Source organism: Gorilla gorilla, chromosome 4 (genome assembly GCF_029281585.2).
Source record: "Gorilla gorilla gorilla isolate KB3781 chromosome 4, NHGRI_mGorGor1-v2.1_pri, whole genome shotgun sequence".
Taxonomy (NCBI): Eukaryota; Metazoa; Chordata; class Mammalia; order Primates; family Hominidae; genus Gorilla; species Gorilla gorilla.
Window position 1 is genome coordinate 87,897,128 of NC_073228.2, and position 27,536 is coordinate 87,924,663.

A 27,536-nucleotide genomic window follows, 5' to 3' on the forward strand; every position below is an offset into this window, starting at 1 on the left:
CAATAACATACTGTAAATTGACAACAAAATGCTTCTGCAAACATAGGTTGGAATATCAAGTTAATAATTTCATTACAAGGAAGTCCCAAAAATTTAAATAAAGAATTCCAAGCTCTAAAACATGACTTTCTTTTAATGACATTTAATTTGCTCTGGTTTTCACAACCCTATGGAATAGGCAGTAACATTCTTAAACTTGGACCAAAGGTCAACTTTTTACTCAGCGGTTGCAGAATGACTGAACATACTGTTCCTCCTTTCCAGCATCGCCTGCTTCACAAAGGGGCCATTTTGGGTGTGCACATAGCTGGCGGTGGGACTGCAGCTGAACCTATGAGTGGGTGTGAATAATCTTTCTGTGGGTTGAGTTGCACCCAAGAACAAAGTAAGACCTGAGCCTCAGAATGCAGCCTCTGTACTCTCTTTTAGAGAGTTTTATTTATCTTTAGGTTAAATAACATTCTAGAATATGTAAGCAAAGTCCCTGAGGTACATGGTATAGTGGTCAGAACAGATTGTACAAAAGCAAAGATTGTATTAGGTATGTTGTGTGCTTAGTGTTCTATGAACATACCAGGATCTTATGCATTTTCAAACAAATTTAGGTGTTCGGTCTATAAGCCAATCTGGGCAGGGCATAAATGTGATGCATTTGGAAGTATAAAGGTAAAATCACATCTAACATAGCTGGTGTGTTAAAAGGGCAAAAAAATTATTCTTAATCCCTATCTCCTTGGCTTTGTGATCAAAGTTCACTGTGCATTGACATTTTATAAATGAATGTGACAAAAATGTGTTTCTTTATCCTCTTTTCTATTCTATAGAGAAAACTAGTTGTCTAAGGTTGCTTTCTTCTGATTCATGATACAACATTCACAGTACGATTATGTGTTCATTTTTTCCCACTTACTCAGTCAATAAGGAGGTTGAAATATAAAACCTCAGAAATATCAGGTTCACTACAAAAATCGCTCAATCAAGGTTAAACTTTATTTGTAGAGCAATATAACCTCAGAAATATCAGGTTCACTATAAAAATTGCTCAATCAGGGTTAAACAGTTTCATTTTATTTCTGGAGAAATAAAGCATATACCACCAAATTTCAAAATATGTGTACAAAATTGAAAATATAATGCAGATATTGATTTTAAGTCCTAGGTTATATTACTTTTGGAAACAGTTTAAAACATTTTAAGAGATTTAACAAAACCAAGACTGACTTATTTGCTTGAATGTTTCTCATATATGATGTGCTTTCTTACTGGCCTTCTTAAAAGCAGTAATTTTAAAATCAAACTCATTGTCTTTATAGGGCAAGAATTATGAGGAAGAAGAAGGTATTGAGGAGATAAGGGAATATGATAACAATGGAATTTCCAACGCTTCTATGGTATAGTATTTGTCCATTTCTTAATGTTGATTTTTACTCTGTTTTGTTTTTCAGCTTTCATTTTAGAAACAGGGGGTACTTGCAGGATTATCACAGAGGTATATTGTGTGATGCTGAGGTTTGGGGTATAACTGAACCTATCACCCTGGTATTGATCATACCCAGTAGGTAGTTTTTTAGCCTTTGCCCCCATCCCTCTCTCTCCCTTCTAGGAGTCTCCAATGTTCTCATCTTTATGTACATGTGTACTCAACATTTAGCTCCCACTTATAAATGAAAACATGCAGTATTGGATTTCTGTTTCTGTGTTAGTTCACTTAGGAAAATAGCCTTTAGCTGACTCCATGCTGCTGCAAAGGATAAGATTTAGTTCTTTTTAATGGCTGCTTAATACTACATGGTGTATATGTATTACATTTCCTTTATCCAATTATCCCTTGATGGGCAACTGGGTTGATGTCATGTTTTTGCCATTGTGAATAGTGCCATGACGAGCATACAGGTGAATGTGCCCTTTAGGTAGAACAATTTATGTTCTTTTGGATATATACCTAGTAATGGGACTGGCTGGGCCAAATGGTAGTTCAACTCTTCGTTCTTTGAAAAATCTCCGAATTGCTCTCCACAATGGCTGGACTAATGCACATTTCCATGAACAGTGCATAAGTGTCCCCTTTCCCCCACAACCTCACCAACATCTGTTATTTTTTTTGACTTTTTAACAAAAGCCATTCTCACTGGTGTGAGATGGCATCACATTGTAGTTTTGATTTGCATTTCTCTGATGATTACTAAGGATAAACACTTTTTCATGTGTTTATTGGCCACTTGTATGTCTTCTTTTGGGAAGTGTCTGTTCATGTCCTTTGCCTACTTTTTAATGGGGTTATTTGTTTTTTGCTTATTGATTTAAGTTCTTTACAGATTCTGGATATTAGACCTTGGTCAGATGCATAGTTTGTGAATATTTTCTCTCATTCTGTGGGCTGTCTGTTTACTTCCTTGATAGTTTCTGTTCCTGTACAGAAGCTCTTTGGTTTAATTAGGTCTGACTTACCAATTTTTGTTTTGTTGCAATTGCTTTTGGGGACTTTGTCATAAATTCTTTGCCAAGGCTGATATAGAGAAGAGCATTTACTTGGGTTTCTTCTAGGAATTTTTATAGTTTGAGATCTTACATTCCTTAATCAATCTTGAGTTAATTTTTGTATATTAGGGTCTAGTTTCAGTCTTCCACTTATAGATAGCCAGTAATCCCAGCACCGTTTATTGAATAGAGTATTTTCCCCATTGCTTATTTTTTGTTGAATATTGGAATGTATAAATGTGCAGCTTTATTTCTCAGTTCTCTATTCTGTTCCACTGGCCTATGTGTTTTTGTACTGGTACCATGCTGTTTTGGTCACTGTAGCCTTGTAGTATAGTTTGAAGTCAGGTAATGTGATGCCTCTGGCTTTGTTCTTTTTGTTTAAGATTTCTTTGGCTATTTTGGACTATTTTATCATTCCATATGAATTTTAGCATAGCCTTTTTTTTAATTCTGTGAAGAATGTCATTGGTAGTTTGATGAGAATAGCATTGAATCTATAAATCACTTTGGACGATATGGCCATTTTAAAAATATGGATCTTTCCAATCCATGAGCATGGAATGTTTTTCCATTTATTTGTGTTGTCTCTGATTTCTTTCAGCAGTGTTTTATAGTTCTCCTTATAGAGATCTTTCATCTCCTTGGTTAGATGTATTCCTAGGTAGAATTAGGCTGTGAATCCACCTGGTACAGGACATTTTTTGATTGATAGGGTTTTTTATTACTGATTTAATAAAAACGTTGTTGGTCTGTTCAGGTATTTACTTTCTTCCTGGTTCGATCTTGGGAGGTTGTGTGTTTCTAGGAATTTATCCATTTCCTCTAGAGTTTCTAATTTGTGTGCATGGAGATTTTCACAATAGTCTCTGAAGTCTTTGAGGATCTTTTGGATTTCTGTTTGATCAGTTGTAATGTCATCTTCATCATTTATGACTGTGTTTATTTGAATTTTCTCTTTTTTTCATTTTCAATGTAGCTAGTAGTCTATCAATCTTGTTTATTGTTTCAAAGAAGAACTTTTTGTTTTGTTGATCTTTTGTAGGAAATTTTTGCATCTCTATTTCATTAGATTTTAGTCTGATTTTAGTTATTTTTTTATTCTGTTAACTTTGAGGCTGATTTGTTCTTGTTTTCTTAGTTTCTCTAGATGCAATGTTAGATTTTTTTTGTTTCTTTTCTTTTTTTTTTTTTTTTTGAGGCAGAGTTTCACTCTTGTTGCCCAGGCTGGAGTGCAGTGGCACGATCTTGGTTCACTGCCACCTCTACCTCCCAGGTTTGAGCAATTCTTTTGCCTCAGCCTCCTGAGTAGCTGGGATTACAGGTGCATGCCACCATGCCTGGCTAATTTTTGTATTTTTAGTAGAGACGGGGTTTCACCATGTTGACCAGGATGGTCTCGATCTCTTGACCTCATGATCCACCTGCCTTGGCCTCCCAAAGAGCTGGGATTACAGGCGTGAGCTACTGCACCTGGCCAGATTCTTAATTTGAAAACTTTCTATCTGTAAACTGTCCTCTTAACACTGCTTTAGCTGTATCCTAAAGTATCAATAATTTTCATAAGAGCCTAAAGTATCAATAATTTTCATAAGAGCCTCTCGCTTTTTCTTTGTTCCTCCTTTGGGTTTACAACTTTCAGGTTTGATTAATTCAAAAACACATACTTAAAAGATTTCTATGTTATTCCCCTCCTCCTTCTTTGCATGTATTAAAATAGTCAGTGCAAGACACTCTGTAAGGTCTTGCGGGGATAGAAGATTCTGTGATCCATGGTACTTCTTCCAGAGAGAGCTCAGCACTACTATAAAGTTGGCAGACTAGCAAATAAACAGGTTGCAAAAAGACAAATCTCCCCTAAAGCCCACCTTCATCAGTACACCGCCCTCCCTTTCTAGCTTGAATTCAAATTTTCACATTGGAAATCACTATTATTTATGATTGCAAATTTACCTAAGCCCATTTATCTGCTTAGCTAATGTTAGGATTTTTTTTTTAGCAAATTTCAGAGCTAAGTCCTGATGATGTGCTACTATTCCTATGAACTAACAGCTAGATTGTTTGTTACAAGAAAAGAACATCTGAGACCAAATTATGCCAAAGGTGGAAACATTTATTAGTGAGGTGTCAAAAGCAAGCATGGATTCTGTACAAGTTCTGTTCTTGTAGCTTGGGTGAAACACCACATATACCCTTAAAGCTCCAGACTAGTACACGCATGCACAGTTTAATGTGAACTAGATGCAATGCTTTTCTTTCTTACTTTTTATTGAGATATAATTGCAATACAATCATAAACATTAGTTTGTTGAGTTTTATTAAATTCATATACCCATGTAACCATGTTCAAAATAAGATGTAGAACATTTCCTCCTCTTCAGAAAATAATCTGGTTCTCCTTCCCAATCATCCCCTGCCCCCGCCACTTCCAACAAGTGTTTGGTTTCCATCATAAATTAGTTCATCTGGATTTAAATTTCATATATGCAAGGATGCTCTGAAGCAAGCTTGTAGTCGAATTTGGAGATTGAACCTCTGTGCAGTGGAGGGATACATACACTGCCAGATCAGCCATGTATTCTTACTCTTCCATTACACCAGAGAAGTGGGGCTGTGAAAACTTTCTAACCCGTTACATATCTTAAATAGCACTCATTTCATGGATGAAGATTATTTTTATACCCATTATATGAATTAACAAACCCTCTATCATAGATTTCAAGAAGACTATGTGAAGTGGCTGTCCTGGGGAATGTATTAAAGTGTTCACAGTTTCATTGCATATTCAGAGACAGGGGATCCATAGAGGAAATTGTCTTCTGAAGGTCTTGCTCTTGCCTATTCCTTCTCTCTTTTTGAATAAATCCCGCTCAGTTTTAACTATGCCATTTGATAGCCCCTTCCCAACTGCCATAGCCGAGTTTATTATTTGTTCTGTTCCCCAAGGTTCTTTGTTCAAACCTTGATTATAGCATTATAAACAGTGAGTTTACCACAGAATACACCCTTTCTTGGCATGTCAGTTTTTTTCTTCAGAGATTGTATCTTAGACATCTCTGTATTTTCCATGTCCATTGCTGTATCTTCCAGTACAGAATTCTAACTATAATTACAATGATGAATAGATGAAGAGTTAAAATACACAGTACCCAGGCTTTCTCAAAAATTCATTTTTCAAAAATTCATGTCATTGTCTAGTTGTTGAGAATGAAATATTTTTTCTTTTTTTGTTATCAAGCCTTATTAATAGCTCCTTTTATTTCTTTGATCTTCAGGGTTCTCATCTATAAAGCAGGGGTTCTCATCTATAAATGCACATTATTTCTACAATTGAACACATCAACAAAAAAGTACATGTACGCAGCCCTCAAAACATTGCCCGAAACCAAACCTCAAAGCAACCGAAAACCAACTGGAATAAACCTGTAAACCAACTTAGAAAATTAGCTAGATGAAAGAACAAGTTTCACTCATCATTTATCATCTTATAGAACTTAAGAAACCAATGTTTGACTGAAGTTCAATTTTTTTTCCCATTGATGATAAACTAGTTGGTATATAGACATACATAAGCTTTCGCTCATGAAGACACTTCAGTTGCCTGTTGCCTCAAGTCTAACCGCTTTGTCTTTGGCTTTTAAAGTTCTCCATCAAAAGGTCCCACCCTCCCTCTCTACCTATTTTCTCACCATTTCCTAATATTCACCATTAACTTGAGGCAGGCTGGTGTTTTCTCTCTATGTCCTCCTCATGCCTTGCTTATTTGGGAATAGAATATTTTCATTGGGGGTATTTTAACCACGAATGCTCTCTAGATGAGTGGGCCAGAATGATGCTACCAGATATTTACCAAGGCTTTAAAAAGAGACAGATGATGATGAAGTCTACACAAATAGTTTTCTTTTTTTTCCCTGTAATTTTATCTAGGATTTTCATTGCTTTCTTACCATGACAGGCCTCTTACTTTCCTCCTTTCATCTTCATATGAGGTGTATTATAAGAGGATATAAAAGGTTAATCCTGTCAATGAATCAGCTAGAATTCTTTGCAAGATTTGGAAGATTTCATCTCTGCACTATTGAGATGACTGGCTTAGAATGAAAAGATTCCTAGAAAAGGATGTTTTGGATACCCATGACTATCTTCTTCCTAGCCATGACTTTCACTTTGGAGTGATAGATAAAGCCTTCCTCTGAGTAGAAGGGCTTATGTATTGACATATCTTACCAGAAAAAAACTTCAGTTTAAATTTTATTTGCTTCTTAATGCACCAGAAAACATTAAAATTCTCAATGACGGTTGCAAGTAATCAATTAATTGATTCTAACTTGGTGTAATCAAAATTAATTTTTTCTTAATTTCACATGTAAGACATGTGCAACTCTTTAACTAGAGAGGAAATTTTTTTATTGCCTAATGGATTCTTAGCACTAATTAGGCTTATACAATTATAGTTCAATGAATTAAAGAAGAATGCTACTGAGAAAATTAGCATACTAGTTAGGGTTTTAAATATGAAAAGGAGAATGCCTTTATCTAAAGAACTCTACTCTTTTGTCTCCTTTTAACTCAGAAAACACTCCATTTCTAGCTATATACTCCTTTCCTGCTTCACCTTTCAATCTCATGACTTCTTTCTTCTGCCAAGGTCTCCTTTGAGCTATTTTCAACATAGAAACCAAAGTGAATCTAATAAGCCGCAAATCAAATTATGTCGCTTCTTTCCTGAAAGCCTTCTTGTGACTTCCCATCTCACTCAGCCCTACAGCCTATCATGATCACTATAGTGATGTAGTGACATAGTTATATATAGTGATATAGTGATAGCCTATCACTGTCTTCCTCGGCTGTAAGCAACCCTGACCTTCCTCTGAACACGACACTACATTTTCTGATGTTCTTCTCTAGATAAGTAATTTTAGGAGAATAGTTCAGAGCAAATGCAGTCAGTGCCTCTGATAACAAGATATGCAGAAATGTGAGAGACCTGTGGAAAATTGTTTCCCAACAACTATGTATTTTATTATTTTTCTTTGTTGTCTCTCTCTCCGGTTACATTTTAAACTCTATGAAACAGGGTTGTTTGTTTTCCTGCCTTCCACTTGTATATTTCTAGCTTTTAGAAGAGTACCTAATAATAGATACTTAACATAGACTTGTTGATCAAATGAATCAATGGTGATTTCTTCTTCAACAGAGATTACAAAGGAAGTTGGCTGGCATACTGTTTTCAGTTCATGGTAAGAATATAAGGTAGGTTTTTACTATAAATAAAGATATTTAGCTATGAATCCTGTCTCCTACTGCTTAGGGCACTACCAACCTTATGGTAGGTACTTAGTAATTATTTGTTGAATAAGCGAAACTTGCTGTATTAGTCTGGATTCTCCAGAGAAACGGAATCAATAGGATAGATAGATAGACGGATAGCTATAGACAGATACAGATCTCTCTCTCTCTCTCTCTCTCTCTCTGTGTGTGTGTGTGTGTAGTGTGTAGAGAGAGAGAGAGAGGGGTGCATTTACTATCATGAATTAGCTTATATGAATATTGAGACTGAGAAGTCCAAGATCAGCAGCTGGCAAACTTGAGATCCAGAAGAGCTAATGGTATTAATTCTAGTTTAAGTCCAAAGACCCGAGAACCAAGATGTCCAATGGTGTGAGTTCCGGTTCAATTTCAAAGGCAGAAGAACAATGTCCCAGCTCAAATATAGTCAGATAGAGATAAACAATTCTTTCTTACTCATCCTTTTCGTTCTATTCAGGCCTTCAAGAAATTGGGTGAGGGTCAGCCACGTTGGAGAAGGCAGTCTTGCAGACCAGGGATTCAAATGTAAATCTCATCCAGAAATACCCTCACAGACACAGCCAGAACTAATGTTTAACTAAGTATCTGGGCACCTCATGGCCCAGTCAATATGACACAAAATTAACCCTCACACTTGCTATAGTCACACAAGTTTCCACAAATTATTAATGGAGACTAATAAGTAAATAATACTGTTATCAGGATCTAGTGTGCTCAGACTGTTGTGTACAGGGGCATCTTTACCCACAAAAATTTAGATAATCAATCGTGACAGCCAGAAGTTTAGCCCTCCTTAGTTTCTCATGTCTGTTGATGTTGATATTAACATGGTCTTGCTAAAGCAACTGAGAATAATGAATTCAGAACTATAAGGGGACAAGGCAATTATCTTTAAAATATAGGAAGGATGCTATAAAGGTCATCTCCAGATGTTTGATTGCCCATGGAGTTGACATGGTGATAGAAATAGAAGCATTGTACACTGAAAAGCAAAATATCCTTGTTTCATTTTTATCAGATACCTAAAACATTTGAAAGTTTCGTAGGTAATGGGACTCAAAACAGGCAAGGTCAGGTCGGAGTTACACAGAGAAGATTGTTTCTGCAAAACTGGAGCACTGTGGAATGTATATCTAGCTGAATTAGGAAAAGAAATGGAAAAAGGAAAGAAAATCACCGGTGTAGTTTAAAACTCTGTGTGGGCTGAACCCAGCCGTCCCTCTGTCTCTATTCACTTTAAGAGGTTAAAAAATCTGCTTTCTTTTTAACATCTCTTCTTTTTTAACATGAACAAATAACAATTTTAAATCTCCAATATCTGGATTATGGGACTGAATCTTTGTTATTTTCCTTGGACTTACAACCATGGAATATTATGTCTAAGATTATTTTTAAATAGTTCTTTTGAGAAAGGTGCTATTCAATATTTGATTTTTATTCACATCCAATAAAGTAGTGCCAAAAAATAAGTCAAAGGGAACAAATTATTTGACCTGCTTAATTTTTAAATAAAGTGTTTGACAGTTAAATTTACACCTTCATATGTACAATGTATTTTTAAATCAACCTCATAAAATGCAGTCATTATCTAGGTTTCTTCTAATAAAAAAAGTTTTCAAAGTAGTTGTGTCGTTGCTTTTTAGTTCTGAAAGAATCAGAACTTCACGCGTTAAAAGTTACCTAAGGTTATTATTTTTTTTAATGTTTTTGATTCATTAAAATCTCACAAGACTTCAATTTATTTGAAGCTTTAACTTCCCTTTTGGTAAACTATTTATTACTTCCTGAGATTGGCCAATTTCCTAGGTACAAATGACTAGATTTCTAGAAATGGCACCTCAGTGAGTCATTGTTTTGGTCTGAAAATCCCATTTCCAGTGGTACAACATCAGGGATAGTGGCACACCCATTATGAGACATATATTAGCAGAAATGAAGCATTTATGCATTAAAAAAATTTTTCCTAAGGCTTTTGGTGGAAAACTAAATAAGAAGTCATTCAGTGGGTATGGCCAAGGACTGGTTTGTGCAATGGGATTATGCAACTACATACTAGCAGTGTTTCAGGGAACAGTTCCAGAGAAACTATTGAGAAAAGATCTAGGGTAGGAGGTAAGAAGAGAGTTCAGTAGTTCAGTAGTTGCCAAGCCCAGTTACTAGGAGTCAGAACCGAAAAATCCCAAGGTCAGGTGGCATAGATAACAGAATTAAAATTGTGAATGGGCAGCCACAATTGAGAACCAGATGAAGCAAATACATCTGATAGGGACTAGGGAAATAAATAATAAGACATTCTGATGAAACTGGCTAACACAGACTTCCTGGCTAAGATTACTAAAAAAAATAAGGCTTCACATGGTTCTCATAAAATTCAAATAAAACCTGTGTTTATAAAATTAAAAATCAAGGAGAGAATTTACATATTTGCAATTTTAAGCCTTTCCATCCGTGAATATATCTCTATTTATTCAAGCCTGCTTCTAAGTGCTTTTAACAAAATATTATTCCTTTAAATTCTTAAGGTTTTCTTTTCTTAAGTTTATTCCTGGCTGCATGATGATTTTGGAGTTGCTTTTGTTATCTATAAAAGACAAGAAATTTTAAATTATATTTTCTAATTGGTTATTATTGGTGTGTAGGAATCTTATTAATTTTTATGTTGACTTTGCATCCTGCACACTCTGTGAAATCTACTAGTGAAAATTCCAAATAATCACATAGATAGCCAGTACATATAATTTTGTTTCTTCATTTCCAATATATTTCTAAATTCCAAAATATTTTAAATATATTTGCATTGGCTAAGATTTAAAATCCAATAGTGAAATTAGCATCTGCATTTATTTTCTGAATGTTTTAAAAATCATAGTTGTTTGATTTTATGAAACACTTTTTTCTGCATTTATTGTTATGACCATGTGGTTTTCCCTCTCATCTTTTCATTAGTGTAATACTTAATATCTTTTATTATTGAGCACTTCTTATATTTCCAAAATAAACAGAAATAGGTCATGATGTATTATTTTCCACACAAGTTTGCTCATCTAGATAATATTTTATTTAGGATTTTGGCATATATATCAGATTGGTTTCTGAACTTAATTTGGTTTTTTTTTTTTTTTTTTTTTATTATACTTTAAGTTTTAGGGTACATGTGCACATTGTGCAGGTTAGTTACATATGTATACATGTGCCATGCTGGTGGTATATCTCCCAATGCTATCCCTCCCCCCTCCCCCCACCCCACAACAGTCCCCAGAGTGTGATATTCCCCTTCCTGTGTCCATGTGATCTCATTGTTCAATTCCCACCTATGAGTGAGAATATGCGGTGTTTGGTTTTTTGTTCTTGCGATAGTTTACTGAGAATGATGGTTTCCAATTTCATCCATGTCCCTACAAAGGACATGAACTCATCATTTTTTATGGCTGCATAGTATTCCATGGTGTATATGTGCCACATTTTCTTAATCCAGTCTATCATTGTTGGACATTTGGGTTGGTTCCAAGTCTTTGCTATTGTGAATAATGCCGCAATAAACATACGTGTGCATGTGTCTTTATAGCAGCATGATTTATAGTCCTTTGGGTATATACCCAGTAATGGGATGGCTGGGTCAAATGGTATTTCTAGTTCTAGATCCCTGAGGAATCGCCACACTGACTTCCACAATGGTTGAACTAGTTTACAGTCCCACCAACAGTGTAAAAGTGTTCCTATTTCTCCACATCCTCTCCAGCACCTGTTGTTTCCTGACTTTTTAATGATTGCCATTCTAACTGGTGTGAGATGATATCTCATAGTGGTTTTGATTTGCATTTCTCTGATGGCCAGTGATGATGAGCATTTTTTCATGTGTTTTTTGGCTGCATAAATGTCTTCTTTTGAGAAGTGTCTGTTCATGTCCTTCGCCCACTTTTTGATGGGGTTGTTTGTTTTTTTCTTGTAAATTTGTTTGAGTTCATTGTAGATTCTGGATATTAGCCCTTTGTCAGATGAGTAGGTTGCGAAAATTTTCTCCCATGTTGTAGGTTGCCTGTTCACTCTGATGGTAGTTTCTTTTGCTGTGCAGAAGCTCTTGAGTTTAATTAGATCCCATTTGTCAATTTTGGCTTTTGTTGCCATTGCTTTTGGTGTTTTGGACATGAAGTCCTTGCCCATGCCTATGTCCTGAATGGTAATGCCTAGGTTTTCTTCTAGGGTTTTTATGGTTTTAGGTCTAACGTTTAAATCTTTAATCCATCTTGAATTGATTTTTGTATAAGGTGTAAGGAAGGGATCCAGTTTCAGCTTTCTACATATGGCTAGCCAGTTTTCCCAGCACCATTTATTAAATAGGGAATCCTTTCCCCATTGTTTGTTTTTCTCAGGTTTGTCAAAGATCAGATAGTTGTAGGTATGCGGTGTTATTTCTGAGGGCTCTGTTCTGTTCCATTGATCTATATCTCTGTTTTGGTACCAGTACCATGCTGTTTTTGTTACTGTAGCCTTGTAGTATAGTTTGAAGTCAGGTAGTGTGATGCCTCCAGCTTTGTTCTTTTGGCTTAGGATTGACTTGGCAATGCGGGCTCTTTTTTGGTTCCATATGAACTTTAAAGTAGTTTTTTCCAATTCTGTGAAGAAAGTCATTGGTAGCTTGATGGGGATGGCATTGAATCTGTAAATTACCTTGGGCAGTATGGCCATTTTCACGATATTGATTCTTCCTACCCATGAGCATGGAATGTTCTTCCATTTGTTTGTATCCTCTTTTATTTCCTTGAGCAGTGGTTTGTAGTTCTCCTTGAAGAGGTCCTTCACATCCCTTGTAAGTTGGATTCCTAGGTATTTTATTCTCTTTGAAGCAATTGTGAATGGGAGTTCCTTAATTTGGTTTTAAATGTGCTTTATATGTGTAAGTGTGTCTTATTTCATTGCTAATTACATAAGTGTTTTATTTTATTAATTAGTCTTATTGGGTGTTTTTCTATTTTATTTGCTTTTTCAGCAAATTAGATTTTTATTTCATTAATGCTTTTGTTTCCATGTTTTCTATTTCGCTAATACCTGTTCTTAACTTTATTATTTTCTTGCTTCAACTTTCTTATTTTTCCTAAGCTGCTGTGTTAAATGGTTAATTCATTTAGCTTTTTTAAAAAGTCATTTAGTTTTAAAGTATTTTCCTTTTCAAGTAAATGAACTTAAGTGTACATATTTTCATTCTTGCAATTGTGAAAACTGGATCCCACTTTTTCTCTGTAGTACTTTCATTGTCATTTGTGTCTAAATGTTTCATAATTTCTATCATAGTTTCCTTTTTATCTCATGAGCTACTTAGCAGAACATCTTAAAAGATGAAAAATTTATCTCATCTGAAGAGAAGTCAGAGTATCATTTTAAGGTTCTAATATGTTTGTGTGTGTGTTTGTGTTTACATATGTGTCTATTCCTTCCTGTCTAAGTTGCTTGCATTGTGGGTAGAAAACAAAGTCTGTATGATATTAATTACTTGTAATGTTCCGAGACATTCTGTGTTCTTTGGTTTCAATGTCTGGTTTGCAGATCTAAGGTTGCTTCCATCCAAACTCATAGTCCAGAACAAGGTCTCATAATTATGGTTTAAAGTTTCTTCCCTGCAGTGATATTGAAGGATATAAGCAATCTAGAGACTACAGGTCTCTTGATTTAAAATTTTATTCCACACTGTTTCTGTGTTCATTACCTCCTGAAGTCAGTTGCTCTATAGAAATAACCTTAGGAAGCAGTTGGGAATAGTTTGTTGCTGTTATTGTTGTTGTTGTTAAGTGTCTTTTCAAGGGATGGAGTAGGTGGTAGGAAATTTCTTTCCTGTCTGTAGCTGGAAACAGTGGTTTCTGACTCACCTGGAACAGTTTTGGTGTCTCTTGCTCATAGGACCTGAACCCTTAACTACTCTGCCTGCTTTTGGACACTTAGATGACCAATGGCTTTGGAACCCACTCAGTGTCTTCAATTTCTTTTTTGTTTCTGATTCAAAAAAAGTTTTACTTTGCTTTTGATCTTGTTATGCCCTTTTGCTTTTTCGTTTCTATATTTTATTCCTATGTGTTTGGAACAGAGGGAGTGCATTAAAGCATAAACTTCTTGCACTCTATTGACTTTAATACTTTTATCTTTAAAACATTTTGAATTATTTTTGTGTACAGCAGGAAGTGAAAATCTAATTCTTGGTTTTTTTTTCCTCTCTTCAAAATAGATTAAAAGCATGTCACTTATTAGATAACTCATTCCATTCCGTGTGATTTAAAATATCACAAATGGTTGACTTCAGGTTGAAACTGGTTTGGAACTCACAGAACTGCTACTGCTACTGCTGCTGCTGCTGCTGCTTCTTTTATCTTTTAGCATTAAAGTAATTTTGAAAGGGACAATATTTACAGTTTGATATAGTCGACAACTTCTCTATCATCTTACAACTGATTTCACTCATTCGCGTAAATTGCCCAACCCTTGAACACACATTCAAGTGTACATGCGAAGGTTTGTTACATAGGTAAACACGTGTCACAGGGGTTTGCTGTACATATTATTTCACCATCCAGGTATTAAGCGCAGTACCCAATAGTTCTCTTTTCTGCTCCTCTCCCTCCTCGCACCTTCCCCCGTCAAGTAGACCCCAGTGTCTGTTTCCTTTTTTGTGTTCATAAGCTCTTATCATTTATCTCCCACTTATATGTGAGAACATGCTGTATTTGGTTTTCTCTTCCTGTCTTAGTTTGCTAAAGGATAGTAGCCTCCAGTTCCACCCATGTTCCCACAAAATACATGATCTTGTTCTTTTTTATGGCTGCATATTATTCCATGGTGTATATGTACCACATTTTCTTTATCTAATCTGTGATTGATGGGCATTTAGGCTGATTCTGTGTCTTTCCTATTGTGAATAGTGCTGCAATGAACATTTGCATGAATGTGTCCTTGTGGTAGAATAATTTATATTTGTCTGGGTATATACCCAGTAAAGGGATTGCTGGGTCAAATGGTAGTTCTGCCTTTAGCTCTTAGAGGAATCACCATACTGCTTTTCATATGGGTTGAACTAACTTACATTGCCACCAACAGTGTGTGTTTCCTTTTCTCTGCAACCTCCCAGCATCTATTATTTTTCAAATGTGCAAATTCTTGGTTCAAGTGCAAGTCCTTTACATTTCAAGTTCATGCATACTATTGTTTTTTATTAATTAGTAGAAAGGTTTTTGACAATTTTACTTCATAAAATATTTTTTCTGCCAGTTTTGCTTGCACGTAGTAACACTATTCTCTTCAGACTGCAAATGAGATATCTCCAGAGGAAATGGTTATTGGCTAGTCTAGAATTCTGCAGTAAATATTCAGAGCAATAAATTATCTTGTAAAGAACACTGAACCACACTTGGTCTTAAATTCCTCAATCAGTTAAAATGAGAGAAATGGATTTTCTGACCTTTGAGATTCATATAGGAGCATGGCTGTGCCTATAGCCAGAATCTGAATAGATAAGATAATACGAATAAATGGTACTTGGGAGAATCCACCATATAGTTTGCAACTGAGTGTGATGGTATGCTTAAACCTGTTAAATTAAAATTCTTAAAAATCCATCAGTGAGTTGAAAGACAGGGTGAAGAACATACTAATTATGTGAGCAAATATTCTATAGAAGGAGATGTTACAAATATCAGGGAGAAATGATAGATGCGGTTTATTACATATGCATAGCCAAAAGAGAGCAAAGGACTTGCTGACTAATACACACAAATCATGTTTGTTACTCTAACAAGTATTTTTCTTAACGAGCCAGATTTTCCTATTGTTTAAATTGTTTCCTTAATTCTTCCAAGCGATTGGAGTGCTATGCCCTGGAGTATCAAAACTGCCTTTAATGTTACCCTGATGTCCCAAATGTTATACTTCCAAAAGCGTAGTTGAGGCAGTTGAGAAGATCTGGCTCAATTTAATGTTCAATTTTAAGTACCAGGGGCTTTTGCATGATATCTTATTCTCTCCCTGGAGGATTATATTAATTGGAACAGGAACACTGAAGTGGTAACACATTTAGCATTATTTATCTCTGCATTAGGGACATTAAGGACCTATTTAGCTGGTGGGAGAATCAGAAGCATCATTTTCAGTTCCTAAAGAAATCAAGTTTTATCCCTAATCCTTTGCATGTCTCACCAAGCCTCTCTCTTGCCTTATTGAACTATTCACCTTCTCAAAGGAACACTAAGAATTAATAACAAATATGCATATTGTCCAAAGGGACCAGCATTTTGTCTACTTCTAGACTTCCTAATTTTTTAGATTTGCTGACTGTAGCATAAGTTTGATTATTTATTCTTTCATATTTTTGTTGTTGCTGCTGCCATTGTTGAACATCAAGGCAATTTCATAATGTTGACTTGAATACTTTCTTCTGATGACCTAAGATTTTTATTTCAGTACATCTACTCAGAGTTGCTATAGATCAAGTTTAAAACAAATCTATCATATCTATCATAATGTTATAAAATACATGTCCTTCAAATTTCTTTTTTTCCCAGATTTTGTGTTTGTTTGTTTAAGTTTAACCTTAACTGGAGTTTCCCTTTAGAGCTTGCTTTGTTGGCCTTAAAAATGTATTCTTTATGTTTAAAGATTTTAGAGATACTTACTAGATAGAGGAATTGAAAGGAAATATCAATGATAACCTATTAAAATGCATTTAAATAGACTTCCACACATTTTTATCTGTACTCCTCCTTTCAAGAATAGAAAAGAGCAGATCATTTGCATTTCTTCTTCCTCACTTTCATCCCTGAGAGTGGCCATCACAAAACTTGTATTTTCATACATTAAACCAACATTTATTTTACAAACCATTTCTTTTCTTTCATCTGTCTTATTTTTTATATTATAAATAATGCATACTCATGTATGCATTGTACAAGTTGCTGAATTACATGAATTCCTGAAAGTACACAAAAAGATGCAAAGAAAAAAACAATAAAATATCTCACCTATATTTTTATTTCTCTGAGATACCTACTGTACCGTTTTGCATATTGTCAGTTGTCTTCTAAAATTTTTTTGCATATATATTATGTTCACAAGACTTTTTATCAATTTGGTGTTACCTTTGGAGAACAGTGACAATTGACCACCAGGACGTGTCTATTATTCTAAATTTTAGATCTTTGAATGTTATTTAAAAGACAAAGTGATCCATTGCATCATTATTTGCTGGAAAAGCTCAACTGAGGTCAGGGTCATCTCTGCATCAGGCTCCTGAGAACTTAAACTTGCAAGGGAGACATTGCTCCTAACCACTATTGCCTATAGGCGGGCAGTTACAAGGGATAACTGCTTGTAGACATCGAAATGATTCAGTCTTCTCCAGAAAAGAAAAGCATTTAGTATAGTTTGGATATTTGTCCCTACCCAAATCTCACATTGAATTGTAATCCTCAATGCTAGAGGTGGGGCCTGGTGGGAGGTGTTTGGATCACGGAGACACATCCCTCGTGGCTTGGCAATGCCTTCATGATAGTCATTTCTCAGAAGATCTGATCATTTAAAAGTGTGGCGCACCCCCTTACCCCACTCTCTGTTTCTCTTGTTCCTGCTCTGGCCATGTGACGTACCTGCTCCTGCTTTACCTTCTACCATGAGTAAAAGCTTCCTGAGGCCTCCCCAGAAGCAGCTGGTGGCACTATGCTTCCTGTGCAACCTGCAGAACTGTGAGCCAATTAGACCTCTTTCCTTTTCAGTTACCCAGTCTCATTTCTTTATAGCAGTGTAAGAATGGCCTAATACAGCAACTGAAAGGAAAATATCAACTTGACAGTGAAAATTAATGAAATAGCATTTTATTTCTTTGGCTGCAAAAAAATGCATTTAACTGACCATTGTGAACAGGTATATAATTTATAATTCTAAAGATGGTATAATGTAATCAAGCAGTCTCCCTGGTAAAAGTAATCTTAGTTTGCCTAATTTTTTGATTTCTTTCCCAAATATTTCTGGACTTAGTTGCAAACATCCTGTTAAGGCCACAGTACATTTCACTGTACAAATGCCTGAGTTAAGTACAGAATTTTGTGTTTTAATCATTTCATCTTCTACCCCAAATCACATCTCATATGACTAAAAGTCTTAGTCTATCATAATATGTCCAGTAGGATTCTCCTGTATGTACAGTATTGAATGAGATCAGAAGACATCAAATAGAAAACCATGAACCAGACCTGCTCACAGTTATCTTCCTTTAGGTCTAAACTTTTAAAAACCATTTTAAAATCTTTTGCCAACATTTAACAATTGGAAAAATACACTTAATGTCGTGAAATGCTTTTCTTTTTAAATTTTTTTTAAAATTTATTTTTATTTATTTATTTATTTTTTTGAGATGGAGTCTCACTCTTTCACTCAGGCTGGAGTGCAATGGTGCGATCTCGGCTCACTGCAACCTATGCCTCCCAGGTTCAAGTGATTCTCCTGCCTCAGCTTCCTGAGTAGCTGGGATTACAGGCTCATGCCACGCCTGGCTAATTTTTGTATTTTTAGTAAAGACAGAGTTTCACCATGTTGGCCAGGCTGGTCTCGAACTCCTGAACTCAGGTGATCCACCCACCTCAGCCTCCTAAAGTGCTGGGATTACAAGCGTGAGTCACCACACTCAGCCGTGGATTGCTTTTCTTTCTTCTTTTTTTTTTTGGTGTGTGTGTGTGTGTGTGTGTGTGTGTGTGTGTGTGTGTGTGTGTGTGTGTTTGAGACAGAGTTTTACTGTGTCAGGCTGAAATGCAATAGTGCCATCACAGCTCACTGCATCCTCCACCTCACTGGGCTCAAGTGATCCTCCCACTTCAGCTTCCTCAGTAGCTGGGAATGCAGGCATGTGCTACCGTGCCTGGCTAATTTTTGTACTTTTTGTAGGGACTGGGTTTCGCCATGTTGCCTAGGTTTGTCTCAAACTCCTGAATTCAAGCAATCTTCCCTGCCTTGGCCTCCCAAAGTGCTGGGATTACAGGCATGAACCACCATGGCTGACCATCTTGCTTTTCTTTTTTTATAAATCAAGAGATTAGGTAATCTTGGGGTTGCATTCAAGCAACCATCGGCTTGGACCCAGTAGTGCTACCAACTTAAATGTGGGGCATGCGCTCTCGCTCACCATCATTCCACCATTTCCAGGTCCTCTACACCTGGCTACTTTTACATGTTAACCTATGTCTATATTCAGGTTTCTGACTTATTTTCTATGTGTTAATTATGATTCCTTCTCATCATTTAACCTCTTCATATGCTAATATTCTAGCTGCACCACTTAACCAATTATTTTGCTTTACTTAGATTTGTTCCTACATCTGAAATACCCTTTTTATGTTGTTGTATGTTTCAGTAGGTCCTTTCCCTGTATATTGTTATAATTATCTCTTGTCATATTTCCACACTCCAGATAAACCATTTATAACTTTCTGGTTTCATGTGATCTTATGCCTGGTGGAATTTCTTCAGCCTGTGATGTTTCCACTTTTCAAAATACCCTTGCTCTTCTTATCCACCCTTGGATATCACTTATGCATTCTCTAAGAATCACTACCAATGCTACCTTTTTATTCTGACACAGCCTGTCCCCCCACCAGCTAAGTTAGGGGTTTCTTTTTTTGTCTGCCAATGATACCTTGGACACAGTTCTATCAAAATATTTACCTCGTTTATTGGCCTGGCACAGTGGCTCATGCCTGTAATCCCAGCACTTTGGGAGGCCAAGGCAGGTGGATCACTGGAGGTCAGGAGTTTCAGACCAGCCTGACCAACATGGAGAAACCCCATCTGTACTAAAAAAATACAACAAAAAACAAAAACAAAAAATTTAGCCAGGCATGGTGGCACACACTTGTAATCAAGTGATGCAGAAGAATCACTTGAACCGGGGAGCCGGAGGTTGCAGAGAGCTGAAATGGCTCGGCTACACTCCAGCCTAGGCAACAGAGTGAGATTCTGAATCAAAAAAAAAAAAAAAATACTTCATTTATGACCCTAGAGTGCATTTGTTGATTTGTTTACCTATAGCCCCTAAGTAAGTTTCTCTACTCCCAGACTTGTTCCTTCAGGTAAAGACTGCATCATGCAGGCTTAATGTGTCCACACTCAACTACATGCTCAGACAGATATAGTCCATTTTATAATTCTATAATTGTTTCATTAAGTTGTGGTTTATTTGACAACTTTCATAAAATTAATATTTCTTTTTTTTTTTTTTTTTTTAAGACGGAGTCTTGCTCTGTCGCCCAGACTGGAGTGCAGTGGCATGATCTCAGCTCACTGCAACCTCCGCCTCCTGGGTTCAAGCAATTCTCTGCCTCAGCCTCCCCAGTAGCTGGGATTACAGCCACCACACCTGGCTAATTTTTGTCAGGGTCATCTCTGCATCAGGCTCTTGAGAACTTAAACTTGCAAGGGAGACATTGCTCCTAACCACTATTGCCTATAGGCGGGCAGTTACAAGGGATAACTGCTTGTAGACATCAAGATGATTCAGCCTTCTCCAGAAAATAAAAGCATTTAATATAGTTTGGATATTTGTCCCCACCCAAATCTCACATTGAATTGTAATCCTCAATGCTAGAGGTGGAGTCTGGTGGGAGGTGTTTGGATCATGGGGGCACATCCCTCATGGCTTGGTACTGTCTGCATGATACTCATTTCTCAGGAGATCTGATCATAGATCTCCTGACACGTCCTGGTGGTCAATTGTCACTGTTCTCCAGAGGTAATACCAAACTTATAAAAAGTCTTGTGAACATAATATATATGCAAAAAAAATCTTAGAAGACAACTAACAATATGCAAAATGTTACAGTAGGTACCTCAGAGAAACAAAAATATGGGTGAGATATTTTATTGTTTTTTTCTTTGCATCTTTTTGTGTACTTTCAGGAATTCATGTAATTCAGCAATTTGTACAATGCATACATAGTATGCATTATTTATAATATAAAAAATAAGACCGATTTCTTATAAAAAACGAGACTGATTGTATTTTAGTAGAGATGGGGTTTCACCGTCTTGGCCAGGCTGGTCTTGAACTCCTTGCTTTGTGATCCACCCTCCTCAGGCTTCCAAAGTGCTGGGATTATAGGCGTGAGCCACTGCTCCTGCCCTAAGCTAATATTTCTACCCTGTATGGGTACAAGTCTTCGCCCTACTGCTTCTCTTCCCTTCCCCCACTTTTTCTTCCAGCTCTCCTGCAGTCTGGAGCATCACACATACACTCAGATACAGACACTCACCCACACACTACCAATACCACCACCTCTACAATTACATAGCAGAGTAATCATAATAAGTATCTACTAATTTGAAAGGTTTTGGTAGTACAGAAATACAGGTTTAGCATTTGCAATATAAATATCAGACTTGTTACCTGCCACACTGCCTTTTATAGTTTATTAAATTTTACTTAAAATGCTGTTTTAAAGTAAACAATAAAAATGATAATTTCATCAGAGCTAGAATTAAAAAGAAATTTTAAAGACTCCAAAGACTCTTACCTAGTATGAATCATGTAGAAGGGGCTGTTTTCAGAAAAGAGTTTAAAATTTTTTTAATAAGCTGTGATGGAAGGTAACTACAGAAAGCTCTCCATGATCAGTTTCGTGTCTAGTTGCAAAAGTGGGCCTTGAATACCCTCATTTGTGTGCCTGATGTGGAGTTGTCTGTCTTTATGGGATTTTACACAGCTGACAGCTAATGCAGGTGTTTAAATGCAAAATCTGACACTGATGTCTTCCCCTAAATGACACTTCAATTCATAAATTATATGAATATGAGTAGCACTATTCATTTATGAAATAATGCAGCTATCACTTAGTAATGCAATTCAAAACATCTTTCACTTTATTTAGCCATTTCCAACCCCATCACATGTGACTATGAAAAGAATAAAAATTGATTAGACAAGGAGTGAAAAGTGGGCAAAAGCATTTCCCGGCATGTTGCCTGCCTCATGGCAAAACGATGGAGCTGTAGCATTTTGTTTCCTATTGAAGAGATGTTTCTTGCTTAGGTGGCCTGTTTCTGATTAAAAGCATCTTTGTAATATTGCATTCACTTCCATAAAAAGAGTATGCTCTGTGCCAGGAAAGAGTCTGGTACTAATTGCAAAAAAAGATGTTACTGCGGCAAGACAGGATATTCCCGGTTCTGAAGCTTGTAGGATGGGGGGTCTAGAAAATGTAGCACATCATTTCCCTGTAGCTTCTACTTTCTCTGTGTTGGGTCAATAATAAAAGTGGAAATGATATAACCATCACCAGCAGCTAAAACATCAATGATAGCTCTAACTTTTTCAGGGCTTTGCAAATATTATTTCCTTCAAATATATTACTTACAATTGTCAAAACAACCTGGAAATGTGGAATTATTATCCTGTTTTACGGATGTGGACTTTGAGGCTCAGCTATGTTAAGTGACTTGCACAGCTAGGTAATGAATGCTAGACCCAGGTCTGTCGGGCGCAAGCCCGTGCTCTTTCCACTTTCCCCGAGAGTGACTTTCTCCAGAATGTCAACTTCTCATCTCCCATTCCTGTAACTACATAATTTAGGGTTTACAGTGCCTGTGTGAGAAAAGATAGAAAGCTCCCATTGACTGTCTTCCCAAACGTGGTTCACAGGCCTGTATGACAGGGGAACTCTTTGCTTGCTTTCATAATTTTTTGAGATTTCTAATTAAAGCATTTCGCTGTTTAGGGTTTTCTTTTTGAATTTTGGGAAACATCTAGATGTAGATCTATTCTGTCATTTTCAGGAAGAGAAGGGAGAACGCATGTCTGTCTCTCTGGTGGCACTTGGGGAGTGTCATCCTGGCCGGCCATCCATCCTCTATGAGCTCCAGACACAGCCTGTGGTGTACTCATGCAGGGAAGCAATTGAGAAGCAGCACAAATTAGAGTTCTGTGAAGAATAGCTTGTCAAAGGATAAGGGACATATTTTACATTTACTTTTGTGAAATGTGGTATTTGGGATGAGGATCTTGCATTTTGAGCAGAATGTTGCTAATTTCTCACATGGTCTTTATCGAGAAGTACAAACTCAGTGGGCAGTGTACAGCACGAGGAACATGTCCCAGGAAGGTTGTGAATTACACTGCCAGATGGCCTCAGCTCCCCACAGGCTGCTCCAAAGTCATACAGATTCTTTTTTCATTAATTTCAAATTTTCCCTAACATTTTCATAGGCATAAGACTTTTAAAGGGGGAAAATAGCCATTTTAATAAAAAAAGAAAATAGTAAGTTTGGACATATACATTTTGCAGGTGAATACAATCCTATATTTATTAAAAAATGAATACATGATATGATAATATCTATGTTCAAAATACATTTACATTTGTAATGCATCACTTATTAGAAATAGGTAAGTTTTATCATTGTTTCCCTCTCAAGATTGTATGCTTATTAGTGGCAGACAGAGCTTTATAGACTAGTGGTTTCTGTGTTCTATTCTAAATATGACATGAAACTTATTGCATAGAACTTCCCTCCTTTTTCTCTTTTGATTTATTTCTTTTCCAGAATCCTACATAATCCTGATTTTGAATTTTCAGTCAGCTGGACTCTTTACCAGGTCTGTACAGGAAAAGGTATCAGATTGGATTCTCAGGCTAAAAATGCCATAGTTGGAATGAAAGGAAAGGATTTAAGTAAACATGGCCAACACCGAAAAAACTTTCTGTTAAATATAGACAAGAAGACCATAAAACAATGGGTAGAACTAGAATGTGTTTCTTTGTTTTAAAACCCCACCCTCAGGCTTGAAACCATAGTATAATTTCTGAAGCAACTGTCGTGGATATATTCTGGAAGACCAAAGAAAAATTAATCCTATCCTTTTAACATTGATATAAATTCATTAGGTCTATATATTTTTTCCCTCTACTGTGCAGAATCTGAAAGTGGTATTCTTGAAATTATTAACACAGTACAGATGGCCTATTCTAATCAATCTGGCTTCTTCACAGTCCATGAACACACCGTGTTTGCTCCACCTCAGATGGGTCATTCTGTTTCTGTCTATTCACCTGTCTCCGTTCTTGCCTCCAAGATTCACATATGACCCTTCAGTATCACAAAGTCTACTCTAGTGAGCGCAGCCTTCCCTTGCTTAGAAAAAGTGTAGCCCTTAATTGTTGCTTAGTGGTCTCTGCTATGCTGCTCTTTGGTACGAGTTTGCCTTCACAACTATATTGCGCCTTCTCAACTATATTGCGCCTTCTCAACTATATTGTGGGCTCGCTAAAGGGAAGGAACCTGTCATATACATCCCTTAGCACAAAGCAAAGCTTGGACTCTCAGGAAGAGCTCGTTGACTTGGAGCCTGCTTTCTGCCATGTAATTTTTATTGTTTTATGGAGGGAGATTCTGCAGAGCATAAACTATGTCCTTGAAACCAAGCACTCTTGGGAACTATATTAATTTAGGGCACATGGGCCCTATTTATTTACTGTTTCAATATACTGAGTTGGATGTACTATCAATCACACAATCTGGCAGTATTTTAAAAATGCAATACTTCTTCTGCATGTTTCAGCTTTGCTCCTTCTCTGATGACCTTTTGGAAGCAGTGGAGTAGGTCTAGGAGAAGAGAAGTACTTGTCATGCTCCGTCAACTTCTAGAACCTGAATTTAAAAACTTAAAGAGATCAAGAATTCCTTTTGTCATTTTCTTAAAGAAGAAATACCCTCTCCACCAGTGGAGAAAAGCATAGTATAGGCATACCTTCTTTTATTGTGCTTAGCTTTACTGCACTTCACAGATAATTGCATTTTTTACAAATCGAAGGTTTGTGGCAACCCTGAGCCAAGGAAGTCTATTGATGCCATTTTTCCAACAGCATGTGCTCACTTCATACTTCTTTGTCACGTTGCGGTAATTCTTGCAATATTTTAAACTTTTAAATTATCATATCTGTTATAGTGATCTGTGATCAGTGATCTTTGATGTTACTATTGTTAATTATTTTGAGGCACCACTAACCACTCCCATATAAGATGTGAACTTAATCTAGAAATGTGTGTGTCCTGACTGCTTCAACAACCAGATGTTTCTTTGTCTCTCTCTCTCTTCTTGGTCATCCCTATTCCCTGAGATACAATATATTGAAATTAGGCCAATTAATAGCACTACAATAGCCCCTAAGTGTTCAAGTGAAAGGCCACTTTGCACGTCTGTCACTTTAAATCAAGCACTAAAAATGATTGAGCTTAGTGAGGAAGGAATGTCAAAAGCCAAGATAGGCTGAAAGCTAGGCCTCTGTGCCAAGCAGTTAATCAAGTTGTGAATGCAAAGGAGAAGTTTCTGAAGAAAATTAAAAGTGCTACTCCAGTGAACACACAAATGACAAGAAAGCAAAAGAAACTTCTTGCCAATATGGAGAAAGTCTAAGTGGTCTGGATAGATAAAACCAGCCAGAACATTCCCTGAAGCCAAAACCTAATCCAGAGCAAGGTCCTAACTCTATTCAGTTCTATGAAGGCTGAGAGAGATGAGGACACCAAAGAAGAAAAGTTGGCAGCTAGAAGAGGTTGGTCATGAGGTTTAAAGAAAGAAGCTATTCCATAACATACCAGTGCAAGGTGAAGCAGCAAGTGCTGATGGAGAAGACGCAGCAAGTGATCCAGAAGATACAGCTAATATCATTGATAAGGCAGCTACACTAAACAACAGATTTTCAATGGAGATAAAACTGACTTCTATTGGAAGAAAATGCTATCTAGAACTTTCTTTCTTTTTTTTTGTTTTTTTTTTTTTTGAGACAGAGTCTCGCTCTGTCGTCCAGGCTGGAGTGCAGTGGTGCAATATCAGCTCACTGCAAGCTCCGCCTCCCGGGTTCACGCCATTCTCCAGTCTCAGCCCCCTGAGTAGCTGGGACTACAGGTGCCCACCAACTTTCATGTCTACAGAGGTGAAGTCAACACTTGACTTTAAAGCTTCAAAGGACAAGATGAATCTTTTTTTTAGGTGCTCATGCAGCTGGTGACTTACGAGTGGAAGCCAATGCTCATTTACCTTTCCAAAAATCCTATGTCCCTTGAGAATTATGCTAAATTTATTCTGCCTTTGCTCTATAAGTGGAACAACAAAGCTTGGATGAGAGCACATCTGTTTACAGCTTGGGTTACTGATTATATTAAACCTACTGTTGAGAGCTACTGCTGAGAAAAAAAAAATCATTTCAAAATATTACTGCTCATTGACAGCGCATCTGGTCACCCAAGAGCTCCAATGGAGATGTACAAGGACATTAATGTTTTTATACCTGCTAACAGAACATCCATTCTATAGCCCATGGATCAAGAAGCCATTTCAACTTTTAAGTCTTATTATTTAAGAAATACATTTTGTAAAGCTATAGCTGCCATAGGTAGTGATTCCTCTGTGGATCTGGGCAAAGTCAATTGAAAATCTTCTGGAAAGGATTCACCATTGTAGATGCTACTAAGGACATTTGTGATTCATGGGAAGAGGTCAAAATATCAACATTAACAGAAGTTTGGAAGAAACTGATTCCAACCCTCATGGATGACTTTGAGGGATTCAAAACTTTAGTAGAGGAAGTCACTGCAGATGTGGTGGAAATAACAAGAAAACTAGAATTAGAAGTGGAGCTTAAAAATGTGACTGGATTGTTGCGATCTCCCGATAAAACTTGAATGGATGAGGAGTTGCTTCTTAGCAAATAGCAAAGAGAGTGGTTTCTTGCGATGGAAACTTCTCCTAGTGAAGCTGCTGTGAGCATTGTTGAAATGGCAATAAAGGATTTAGAATATTCCACAAACTTAGTTAACAAAGCAATGAGAGGGTTTAAAAGGATCGACTTTAATACTGAAAGAAATTTTACTGTGGGTAAAATACTATCAAATGGCATCACATGCTACAGAGAAAAAGTTCAAGAAAGGAAGAGTTAATCAATGTGGCAAACTTCACTGTGACCTTATTTTAAGAAATTGAGGCTGAGCATGTTGGCTCATGCCTGTAATCCCAGCTCTTTGGGAGGCAAAGGCAAGGGAGGATCACTTGAGGCCAGGAGTTTAAGATTGGTCTGGACAAAACAGTGAGACCCAGGTGCTACAAAAAAATTAAAAAATAAGAACAATTAGCTAGGCATGGTGGTGTTTGTACTGTAGCTACTTGGGATGCTGAGGCAGGAGGATTCCTTGAGCCCAGGAGTTTGACACTGCAGTGAGCTATAATCATGCCACTACACTCCAGCCTGGGCCACAGAGAGAGACTATGTCTCTTCAAATAAGAAAGAAATTGTTACAGCCACCCCAATCTTCACCAGTCATCACCCTGATAAGTCAGCTGCCATCAACAATGAGGCAAGACCCTCCACCAGCAAAAAGAGTATCACTCACTGAAGGTACAGATGATAGCATTTTTTAGCAATAAAGTATTTTTAATTAAGATATGCATTTTTTTTTAGATATAATACCATTGCTCACTTAACAGACTGCAGTATATTTTAAACACGACTTTTATATGCACTGGGACACCAAAAAATGGTGTGACTCACTTTATTGTGATATTTGTTTTATTGCAGGGGTCTGGAATGGACCTGCAATAACTCCAAAGTGTGTTTGTAATTTTAGTCACCCTTAGAATTATACCCATTGAATGAGAAGGTGAATGCTTATCTTGTAGCAGCATTTGTCAAGGTGGACCTATGACATTATTCCTGTTTTTTCTTTTCATTTAGAAGTCA

The 27,536-nt window shown here is 36.7% G+C and overlaps 1 pseudogene; it reads left to right on the forward strand.

The window, feature by feature from the left end:
- Window positions 1–234: 234 nt before the first annotated feature.
- On the forward strand, window positions 235–27,217 carry LOC129533549 (tigger transposable element-derived protein 1-like; annotated as a pseudogene).
- The last annotated feature ends 319 nt before the right edge of the window (window positions 27,218–27,536 follow it).